We start from the raw sequence: 12,496 nt of genomic DNA on the forward strand, positions 1-12,496 counted from the left end.
GCCTGGAGGGTGCTGGTGATGGGGGCAAGAGGAGGCTGGTTGGCTCAGTATACCAATTTTGGGACATATGTACAACTGCCTAAATTACTTCTAACTCCTACCAACAGCATATCTTTTCCTGTTTAAAAAAAAATCTAGGACATTCAATGGTAAACTAGTAAAGTTAATGCAGAGTTAAGCTAGCTTGTTGGTATGTTGTACACCAAGCTGCACCCAAAATGTATCCAAATAATCCCCATTGACTACTGCCAGCTCCAGCCAAACAGGAGGAAGGTGATGTGGAAAACCGTATTTCCCCTTTAATAGACAGAATCCTGTGGGTGAGAGTGGATGGGTCATAAACGGAGGCTGATGACCTTGTCCATTTCAGCAGCTCTGAGATTGATAGAATAAAGGTATGTGTGTTAATGGGTGCATTGGGGCATTGCTGAAAGAGGACAAAGTTAGGGTTGCATGGACAACTGTAACTGTGCATTTCCTGGTTTTCAAAAGTTTAGTTTTGCTCAACTCAAAACTCTTCATGTAATGGAGGTATTTTTTGCTATTGAATTTAGTTTCAATTGAAGAATTGGGGGCCTAGCTTGTGGCGTGAATTGGGATCTCTCTTGTTGAAACATAATGTAGCAAATGGGTTACAAATTTTTAGATTCAGTCTCTAGGTTCTGATAAATATGCAGATGCCGTAAGTTTTGCTGTTATGATTTGATGATGATTGTTTAATATACCTTGTGACAGGGCCAGCCCTGACGACTATAGGAGGGTGCTGGAAGGCATATACATCAGCCCCAGGCTTAGCAAATCCCTGTTCCCTGGGTGATCCAGCTGCGGCCACTCCAGGACAATTAGGCCAATTAGGCCAATCAGGCCAGCTGGGGCCACTCCAGGGCAATTAGGCCAATTATGCCAATCAAGCCAGCTGGGGCCAATCAAGGAGCTTGCCCCAGCAGTTAAAAGCCTCCCAGCCAGGCAGATGGGTGCAGCTGAGAGGGAGTTGAGTAGAGCTGCTACAAGGTGTGGAGTCAGTGGAGGAGCCGAGCCGAGCCGATGGAGGAGCTAGTGTGGGTGTGGCGAGAGCACCCAGCTACGGGAGGTAAGAAGGAGCCTGTGCAACCAAGACCAGAGGACGCCGGCCCCAAAGAGCCTGAAGGAGAGCCACAAGCCAGGGGGGCTACAGAAGAGTGACCCAGGGAAGGTAGTAGCCCTTGGACTAAGCTGTTTGAGGCTACTCCTTGCAGGGTCCCTGGGTCGGGGCCCGGGGTAGAGGGCGGGACCGGGTGGCCCCCCCCCAGCCACACCACCGGCATAGCCATAAGGAGCACAGACCCACGGGGCAAAACAGGCCCATCTTGCCATAACCTGCAACCCCTGAGTGTATGTTAAACACTTTACATCAAAATATCTCATTGGACTATAGCTCCATAATTCAGTTTCCTGGTGTTTGTTGTTGTTTATGTTAGTATACTTTGTTATGCCTCAGATCAGTTTTGGTCCCACAGTGCAGTGTATTTAAACTGAAAACCTACCTTCACTGTAGGTGTTGAAATGAATTATTTACTAGTCCTGTCAACAATAATAATGGCATCAAATTAATGTTTTTTGCATTAAAATATAAACTAAGTAATGTAATTCAGATGAAGTTTATGGTGTTGATCTTTGTCATATGAGTGTTTCTGCAAATACTAAATATGAAGATTTGTTTCTTGTGAGATGTAATTAAGAACACAATTCAGTTCAGCAATACTTTATACAGTTTGTTCCATATATAATATACTATTATGAGAAAAGGGCCTTTCTATGATAGTAATAATGGCAATAGACTTTGAGCCTTTTTAGATCTGATTTACGGTCAACATAAAATATCTTTGTCTTCATTTGTCATGATGAAATTGTGGAGAGTTGCTTTAGATTCATCTAATCTTAGGTGCACATTGTAAAATAATGTATCTTGACGGAAATTATTGTTCATGTAATTGAGTCTTGTTAAACTCGCTGCTTGATTTAGAAATATATAGAAGATAAATCGTCATAATGATATTAGGTGATGGAAGCGAATGGCATTATTTTTTGCTGAAGCAAATGAAGGAATAGAAATAAAATAATCCATATATTTCTTATAAGAGAAAAAAGTTAATGCTTTTTTCATGACAAATCTCCTGTAGATAATTGCATGTCCTGTTAGCCATGAGCTTGCAAGTCCACCAAAACATAAATACATCATCTTTGATTTTTAAAAGGGCTTCAATGCAGCTACTGATTGTATAAGTGCAATATTGTTCCTGGAAGTCATTTCAGCAAACCTGGGTAGGTAGTTTTTTCACCATATAAAGTACTACAAAAACGAATTATCAATGACAGAAAAGTAAGACATTCAAATCTGGTTAATGCATTAGCAATCAATTGCCCCAAATCAAACTGAATTACTTCATTTAACATAATCAAATATGACTGTCACTGCTATATAATTGAATAGCTATGCCACAAAATGCTATACTGGGCTGTATATAACATCTAGAAACATAACATCTTTCATGAGAGGGACAATTCCTCTTCTATAAAATGCTGATATATCTATATTTAGCATGCCATGTGCGGTGTAGGGAAACTCAGTTGGAAAAAAATCCATTAAACAATTCAAATATATATTAGTAATCTGTTTCTGCATATCTTGTCTTGTCAAGGGACAGAGACAGATAAAAGTCTCTTTGAGAGATTAATCACACTTTAAACCTGGCATTGAGAGGATCTATGCTGATTGTTTCTCAATAACTTCATAGCAAATCTGCATACTTCACTAATAAAAATATCTTTCTAACTGCCATACTTGCAAACTTTCCTTGGGTTCTAGAGTGAACCTGTATTCCTTTCTGCACTGATAGCTGATCCAGTTAAGGCACATTAGACAATGGTTGCTCTTTTTAAAACCTTTCCAGTTTTGCCTTGGATAGCAAAATAATGTTACCTTAGTATCTGAGGGATTCCTGAAGAACCTAAAATACTGCAAATACTAAAGTCATGTTGTTTAATTATCCAAACAAAATAGGAAAGACTTAAAAGCAACCACTGTAAGTATATTGAAAGACTTGTCTATACTGCAAGTTAGTGCATGGCAAACTGGCGTCTAAATCTACTGCACTTGAGTGTGCCATGGACTAAATTGCCCGCTAGCATGCACTAAAATTCTGTAGTGCACTTTGACCTGCTGTTTGAAACAGTGGTAGGTCAAAGTGCAGTTTCAGAGCTTTTAGTTTGTGGTAGCAGAGCCCAAAGGGACAGTTAGTGAGTGGCATGTTAGAGAGCTGCAGGATTATAATGCAGCTTGATACGCACTAACTAGCCATGTAGATATGCCCTAAGATACAACTCAGTGCTGCATTTCAGCTGTACCTTTATTCCTGTCCTCCACATGACTGTGATTTGTACTTGTGTGACACATTGTATCTCAAAGCAGCACCCTGTAACCCCCATATTCATCATTCATATATGGTTGAGATATTTCATACAAAATGTGCCATGTAAGATATCTTATGAAAGGCCACGTCTGCTGAAACCCATTGTTCTGTCAAAATATGTATACTGTTAGTGTGTATCAAGTTATGAGATTTTGCTGTATGGTTGTTACTGAACTGTGTTCTGGGTTTGCTGGTGACATTTAGAGGAGGTGAACCACTCCCAGGAGGGTGTTCAGTGACCATTAATCAGCAAGGGATTTACAATTCAATGGGAGGTATGAAAGCACTACATGATGGGGAATTGCTCAATTCTGTGACTCAGCAAAACCTACCAGGATATGTCTGGGCTAGTGTTTTCCAGGCACATGGACTGAGGATATAAAAAAGGCGACATGGCATCATGACTTGACCTTTCTCCTCCCCTCCACCTATGATGAAAGCAGCAAGGAGACTGGAAAGACAAAGAACTGAAAAGACTGGTCTCAGGCTTGAGGAAGTAGCCTGTGTATTAAGAACTATAACATCCAGTGGGGTGAGAAAACTGCTTGATCTAAATACTGTCTAGTGTGATGAGGTTCAAGATTTAGATTTTGCATTTTTCTTTTATTTTCTTTGCTAACTATCTCTGACCTTTTATGCCTATCACTTATAATCACTTTAAATCCATCTTTCTGTAGTTAGTAAACCTGTTTTATATTTTATCTAAAACAGTGTGTTTTGCTGAAAGTGCTTGGGAAATCTCAGCTCAGGTTACAAAAACTGGTGTGTGTCCTTTCTACACTGAGGGAGGGGAAGACTAGGTAATAAACTTATACTGGTTAGGCTTCTGACCAGGGGAAGGCAGTGCAGTTCTGGGATGCAAGGTTGGGAGCTGGGGGGAATTGACTGGTGCCTTTCTCTGTGTGATTTGTGAGTGGCTCTGGGAGCATTCATGCAATCTAGCTGGGTGTGGTACTCCCCATGTTGTTGTGCTAGGTAATAACAGCACCTGAAGGGGTTTGCTGCTTGTCACCAGCTAAAGCATTTGTGAGACAGCCCAGACTGGAGAGTTAAGGGGGAACAGTGGTACCTAAATTCCAGGTTGTACCCCAGGGATCCCATCATCCCTTCATTAGGGACATTCTGTTTCCTCTTTTTCATCTTCATAGGCAAAGAAAGAAGAACCTACCAGCACAAGCATTCAGGTGAGAAATCTTATGTGACTATACGGCTGTCCCATGACATACCTGCTACTTCTCCAGGGGAAAAAAAAAAAGCCTTTGTGTAGTATTTGTATAGTACTTTTTATACATAATGGTCTCTAATGACTGTCGCTCGTATTCGAGTATGACTATGACTGGAAATTAGTTTCCACATGTAGGGTTCAGGAGATGTGCCAAGGAAAACTGTTTTCTACTTTCCATCCTACAGTCAGCCAAGGTGGCATGATGATAATGGATACCAGTAGATTATCCATCCAGAATAGTTTAACGTGCAATCCGTGGTGCGTAGTAGCAGGAAGCGCGCTATGGGACTCCGCAACATGTACCCAAGAGAAAGATGAGGCTCAACGGCTGGAGGGTGCTGCATCTGCTCCACAATGCCTGCTAACTCAGCTATGTGGCTCTGGCCATTGTCTAGAGGGTCCGCTACCATGCACCTGAGCCTTGATGGTCATTGATCCATATTAGGATTCTTCCGGCCATTTGAGCCCTAACCGTTTGCCCTGCTGCCGACGAAAGGTGTAGCCCTAGATTCACCAATCCCAGATCCAGATACTGGATGTTTAGTCCAGATGAGGACCTATAGGAAAGGTGGGGGTGGCCTCCAGGGTGAGGCTGTGGGTGATGGGTTTCCCCTACCTCTACTATTTGGCAAGCAAAATCCAGGGAATGGTGTGAAATTTCTGTGGCACAGATTTCCAATTGCAGTTGTGTGAGTAAGATGTAGGTGTGATATACCCAGGGTACAATCCAGACTGAGTAGCTGTGTCACCCCTGCCCTCTAACCTCAAGTGACCTTTGCACTGCTCTGCTGCTGTAGCCTCCAGTCTGGACTGTTCACAAACAGCCTCCAGCATGCAAGTCACTCCCAGTTATGTCTGTGTGTGCTGCAGCCAGCCAACCAACCATATTTTGACTCTTACCAATCTTGATTATATGGCAGGGTAAATCCAACACACCCCCAGTCTTAGATTTCCCACCCCCAGAAACTTACATCCTGTACTGTCCATCCTTCCCCTGAACAATGAAATTAAATGAAGTCCATTATTGCCTTAATAGAAATAATATGCATTAACTTGCCATCCGAAATGGAGTTTCCCAGACACATCAATTCAAACTAGATTAGATAAAACAAGTTTATTAACTGCCAAGAGAGATTTTAAATGAGTACAAGTAATGAGGCATAAAAGTCAGAAATGATTGCAAGAAAAAATAAAGATAAAATGGTGCCTAACTTAACAAACTATGTTAAATTCAAAGCAAGATTTTCTCATCAGTCCTTGGGTATGTCTACACAGCAAAGAAAAACCTGAGGCTGGCCTGTGCCAGCCAACTTAGCCTCAGGCTGCAGGGCAGCTTCATTGCTATGTGTAGACTTCCAGGCTCAGGTAGGGTCCTAGAGCCCGTCTACACAGAAGTGAAACAGTCCTATGAGCCCAAGTAGTCTGGCATGTGCCAGCCACGGTTTTCTGTTTGCTGTGTAGACAGACCCTTTCTGATCAAAACTTCTTAGGTCAGGACACCTTCTCCAGTTCATTGACTGCTTCCTTTGTCCCTTCTGGTGCAGTGAATCAATGGGCATAGACATAGGGAGATGAATGTATGCCCCCCCCTTTTTTTTTTGTAGTCCTGCCTCCCCTTTGAGAAGCATTTCCAACTGGGAGCAAGGTGAAAGGCAGTCGGCATGGAAGGGAACTCCATGTTGCTTCTTTGCTAAAATGTAGGGTTTTTTTTTTTTTTTTTTTTTGGCCCTGCCCCTTTTCCTGCCAAAGAATGCTCACTTGGCAGGTAATGGTCCATCAGCCTTGTTTACAGCCGGCTGAGTCATCAGCTTGCCCTTTGTCTCTGAGGAACTGGTTTGTCCACTCCCCAGACTTCACTGGAAAACATACTTTTAGTCATGATCTCAGTTTATGCTTATAACTTCACATATAACGCTGCTACATGCTTTATGCTTTTATATTATTGATTAGCAAATTATGAGTTCTTAAATGACATCTCTCAAGGCATACTTCGTACAAAGATTATTAAACTAGTGTGCAGGGTGTGAACCCAGGTACATTCTGTCACAGTAGGTAGTGGGTGTTTAACACCCTATCTCCTAATTTTGAATAATGTATTCCATTTTCTAATTGGAGATCTCCTTTGAAAAACAATTATTTCAAATTTTTATTGATATATTATGAAATGTGTACACAGAGTGTAAAAGGAAAAGGGGAAGGGAATACCTATTTACTAGTGAAATGTGTGTGTTTTCATTTATTCATAGAGTACAGAGATGTTCAACTAGATCTTTCTGAGAGTGCCCTGGGCATCCAGCATGTTGAAATATGTACTTTCTATTAATAATCAAAAGTGCCATAATATATAATATGATTGTTATCCTTAATTGTATCACTCAGTGTTATGGTTATTAGTTAGGTAACTTATTCAGAGCCCTGGTAAAGCGCTCCCTGCTGGATGCTCCCCAGGGTGCTGTATTTGGCTCTCACCACACTAAATCCATGTGCTTTTAAGCTTCTGTTGGTCTGGATAGGCTCCAGCCCGTCTTTTTCCTTAGCCTTTCCAGCATACTTCCTGGACAGAGACTCTGTTACACTTTCACTCTGGTCCAGCTCTCATGCCCCTAGAACCACTGCTGATGCCCCACAGACACATCAGTTGCTTAAGCACATCCTCGTGGGCACTCTAGGATACAATTTACCTCCCCATGGAAATGTGATAAGTGAAATACATAACATATAGACATACTCTTTAATCAGTCTTTACTTCAGACAGCAGAAGAAATATACAAATCCTGACAAAACTATAAAACACCTGTATGTCATCCTGCCTCAGTTTCCTCACCATTCTGAAGTGCTCTTTAGGAGCTGGGTCAGTGTCCTTTCAGGACTGAAAGTCCTCTCACGTGCACCTCTCTTCTCATTCTTCTCCTCTAGAGTCTGCCCTTTCTCTCTTCAACTCAGCTTCCTTTATCTTTGTGGGTCCCTCTGTATATGTCTATACAGCAGTTGGGAACAGTGATTCCTAGGTTGGGTAGACATGCATGTAATAGTTTAAGGCCAGAAAGGACCTTTAGATCATCTAATATGACCTCTTGTATATCACAAGCCACTTTTGTAATAGTGAGGGGATGGTCTATTCCATCCTTCACTCCCTTTTGGTTCCATAAAGAAAGACTTTGGGGAGAAAAAATACCTACTCAAATAAGCTTCGTGATCATGATTTGCCACCCAGACCATCTCCTGGGACCAGAGGCTTTTGTTATACTGATCTTCAGAGATGCTATGACCAGAGCAGCCCAAAGAGAGGGACCTAGATGATACCACTACCTCTACTGGCTCCAGCAAAATCCCAAACATCATCTGAGATAAAACGGGCCTCACTGCTTTGATGGTTAGCAGTCTTTGTCTAATTTCCAGCCTGAATTTGTTCATGGAGAGTTTATACCCATTTGTTCTTGTGCCAACATTATCCTTTATCTTAAATAGTTCTTCATTTTCCCTAATATTTACTCCCTAATGCATTTCTAGAGAGCGAACAAGCAATCCTATCACTTCTCAGCCTTTCTAGACTAAACAAGCCAAGCTCTCTGTACTATTGAATTTCATCCCATTTCTCTCACTCCAGTCTGCAAGGTCATCCAAATCTTCCTGTATAATGGTCCAATCCTCCTCTGTATTGATGATGCCTCTCAACTTCATATAATCAGCAAATTTCATTAGCACACTATTAATTTTTGTGCCAAGGTGATTAATAAAAATATTTAATAAGATTGGCCCCAGGACTGATACTTGAGGAACTCCATTAGTAACCTCACTCCAGTCCAGTAATTTCAGCACAACCCATTGCCATCTTCCCTTTCACCAGTTCCTTACCCACCTTACAATTCTTGTACTAATCCCCATCTTGTCTAATTTAATTATACTTTCCCATGTGGTCCCATGTCAAATGCTTAACTGAAGTCCAAGTATATTAGATCTTCTGCACTTCTCTTCTCTAAAAAATCAGATATTTTCTCAAAGGAGGAAAATAAGTTAGTCTGGCATGCTTCACTTTTGGTAAACACATTTACCATTTACTTCCATTAATTTAATTATTCTTTCATTCACAATTAATTCTAAAGCCTTGTGTATTACTGAAGCCAGACTAGCAGATCTATAATTTCCCAGGTGACTTTTTTCCTTTCTTAAATATTGGTACAATGTTCCCGATTTTTCCAGTCATACAGTACTACCCTTGAATAGTTAGGTATATTAAAAATCCTTGCTACTGGACTAGCAATCTCACACTCCAGTTCTTTCAGTATTCTGGGATGGAAATTATCCACTCCCCCAGATTTGAGCACATTAAGCTTTTTAAGGTTTTCTTCCACCTTAGATGTGGTAATTTGCATTTTTATGCACTCGTTTCTATCAGCTGTCTTACCTTCATACCCATGTTTCATATTATCATAACACCTAGGCCAAGTGTTTGAGTTTTTGGGCTATACCTAGATTGTCTTTAATTTTCTTCCCATCCACACTGCATAGTGGCCCAAACTCATCCTTCCTTATTCTCTTTTTATTTCTATAATTAAAAAAACCTCTATTTTAAATTTCTTGGAAAGATCTAATTTAGCTTCACCAATTCTCACTTTATCCCTAAGTTTTCCAACCCCCAAGATGTAGCTTTCTTTGACCAATCCCATTTTCCATTCCCTATAGGCTCTCTGCTTACTCCTAATAATCTTTCTGAGGTGGATGAGTGTCCATTTGGTTCTGGAGCCTTTGTCCACAGGTGTTTTCCCTTTCTTGGGTTGCAAATTTCAGATAGTTTTTTTTTTATACTTGACTTGAAAAAATTCCAAGCTTACTCCAAGGTAAGTGCTTGAGCTCTTCAATCCATTCAGGGATCAGGGCCTGTAGCAGTCAGTCTCCTGGCAACCCCATAAGCACAACTGGCCTGCAGCAGGCTACCTGATTGACTTTACCACCTGATTGGTCACGAGAGGCAGCTGGTTGTCTTTTAGCTAGCAGTAGCAGCAGCTCCCTGGCTGCTCAATGCGTTCATTAATATTTGAGCCTTGCCTTGCTCCTGCTCAGTCCCTGCTACCTTAGCTTGTTTCTGATTCTGGCTTCCTGATGCTGGTTTTTGACTCCAGCTCTGACCCTTGGTGTGGCTATTGGTTTCTGACCCTCGGCTTGGCTAGTCGTTCCAGGTCCCAGCTCTGATTTCTGGTATGGTGACTGGTTCCTAACTCTGGCCCTGATCTTTGGATTGGATCTGCTTCCTGGCTTCTGCTTCAATCAAGATAAAGTCACTTAATCTCTATAAAACTAACAGGGGTGTTTGTGAGGATAAATTCATTAACGTTTGTGAGGCATTCAAATGTTTTATAGTGATTGGGGGGGGGGGGGGGGAAGACGGAATACAGGTATTTAGATAGATAGGCCAAAGCATGCAAGAACTGTTTTTTCTGGGTTGTTTATTGAATACCTTTTGTTTAAATAAATTGGACTCTTTTTCCCCCCCCTCCATCCCTTCAGAGAGAGTTGCAAGAATCCTGGTCTGCTTTAATGGCTGGCTGCTTCCTGATCATGTTTCACATTTTACATTTTATTTCTTGCCAGGCATCTATGAATAAAATGCAAATGTGTTTAGAAAGAAACACGGAAGGAGAAACTTGAAGAAGAGAGGAGAGCATGATTGGATCTCACTTCTAATAAAATTAACACTTCAAAATGTGACCCATTTCTTCCCCCGCTACTGTTTATTATCTTTGTTCCAGGTGGAGTTTAAAAATCATTCTTTTTTTTACATATATGCTCATAATGGGCTTGAACCTGTGAAGTGCTGATCATTTGAGCCCTGATTCAGCAAAACACTTTAGCATGTGCTTAACTTAAAGCATATGAGTAGCCAGCCGTTCAATGGAACTATACAAGTCACATAGTTAACCATGTATTTAAAAGCACTACTACAACAGGATCAGAATGCACAGCACCTTGCAGAATTGAGCTCAGTATGCTGAGAGAGATGTGACCTTTTTAAAATCCTCCGATACAACCACCTGATAAGTAACAAACATGTTACTCTTGTTTGGTACATCACTAATATATCAATCAGAATGGATATAATTTAGCATGTAGTATTAGAATGATTAAATATGCAGATTTATCAATATTTCACTGCATCATTTAGTTAGATGTTAGTTTTTTTTAATGACTCTATTATGTAAATGAGATAAAGGATTATATGGTTCTTTATGCAGAAAATATATTTCGTTTCTCTTACTGTATTATCTCATTTGGTTTTAGATGAAGGATGTCATATTGCATAATGAGGGAACTAGATCTCATTTTCGCTATTGCTGCTCAAACTTAATGCATGTGCTTCAAGCTTCACTGTATTTCTAAGTAATAAGTCTTTTTATGTCCTATTTTTTTGTTTGTGAAATGTGGAGAAGCACATTGTGAAGTTTCTAATTTCATGGTGCTCAGCTGCCTGTGACATAATTAATTGAAAAGATTATAGTATATTATGGCTTGCTAAGTTAGTTTTCCCTTCACTTTAGTATGCATGGTTTTTGTTTTGTCACAGCTCTTGAAAGAAAGAGAATAAGAGTGATCAAAACATTTAGTAATAGAATATTAACAATTTTCATTCATAAACCCGATGTGTATTTCAACTGCTCTCCAAAAATCTTGTCAAAAGAAGGAATTTCACAGGCAATTCCACCTTTACTCATATAAATTAACTAAAATTGAGCTGTTCTTCGCCTACTGTTCAGGATCATTTTACAGAGCCCTTTGTGTATCAGGACTCCAGGTTAGGAAACGAGGGTGCACCGGTCCATGCTTAACAAACCTTTGGATAGCTCTGTGCAGCTTTCCTTGAAGTGCCCATAGTAAGTTTATGGTGCATGAACCAATGGTAGTTATGTTCAGCTGAGCCTCACAATTTCATCTGAGGGCAGATTAGACCCTTAGTGCTGAATTGTGCAGGATGGTATGCATCATGGCCACAATTCATACTTTTGCTTCACTTTAAGAATGTGTTTCAGTGTTTTGCTGGCTCAGGTCCAGGGTGTTCAGCTACTTTCAGGATCAAGCCCTAAATACACTGTTAAATGTATGTTTATGACGCTAGTTACATTTATTTTTGGTGATTTGATTCAGAGTTTAAAGTTGTCATAGGACTCTGATGCCTAGATATTTAAAGGACCGTATTGAGCACCGACTCACACATTGTATAATTTTACAGCATACAGTGCCACAGCCAAAATTAACAGCAAATTTGGCCCAAGGATTCTACAGAAAGTCAGACCTTTTTTTAATTTGTGTTTTTATGCTACAGTGATTTGTAAAGCAAGGTTTGGCAGATGTCTAAGTGGCTGTTGTTCGATTTAAGTTCCAGAAGCCATATACTTTTCTATCTTGATTAATTTCTTCTTTTTCAGGACAGAGCCTCTTATTCCATACCTGTAAGCTGGTGATGGAGCACTTACAGCAGTAACTCAAGATTTGGATTAACACTACATCATTTCCATTCTTTGAGTTCAATATTACAAGCTACGGCAACTTGTCTTAGCTACTGGAGAGTTAATAAGTTGAACGAAATAAATATATTACTAGGATGTCCTCAGTCCTCACATCATTTTGATGAGTCCAAGTCCCAGGTTCAGTACTCCAGCAGTGCAGTTTAGTTAAATGCCGCCATGTATTTATACTAGTAGCAGTACCAGTCAATACAGCTTCATTAATTGTTCTAAATCAGTCAGAGGACCTGGCTCGTAAAAGCATGTAACTTGAACAAAAGATAAATATTTAATCTAAAGGCAGTGTATCCTAGTAAATTATAGTG

General features: G+C 40.4%; 1 long non-coding RNA gene across 1 annotated transcript; it reads left to right on the forward strand.

Annotated features, from left to right (window-relative positions):
* Window positions 1–1,028: 1,028 nt before the first annotated feature.
* Window positions 1,029–12,263, forward strand: LOC137162158 (uncharacterized). The gene is made up of 5 exons (XR_010922311.1): window positions 1,029–1,090; window positions 3,801–3,981; window positions 4,598–4,633; window positions 10,264–10,421; window positions 12,093–12,263. It is a non-coding gene; the product is annotated as an uncharacterized lncRNA (long non-coding RNA).
* The last annotated feature ends 233 nt before the right edge of the window (window positions 12,264–12,496 follow it).

This window comes from Emydura macquarii, unplaced genomic scaffold, assembly GCF_026122565.2.
Source record: "Emydura macquarii macquarii isolate MOO-44397 ecotype Brisbane River unplaced genomic scaffold, CSIRO-AGI_Emac_v2 contig_2422, whole genome shotgun sequence".
Lineage (NCBI taxonomy): Eukaryota > Metazoa > Chordata > Testudines > Chelidae > Emydura > Emydura macquarii.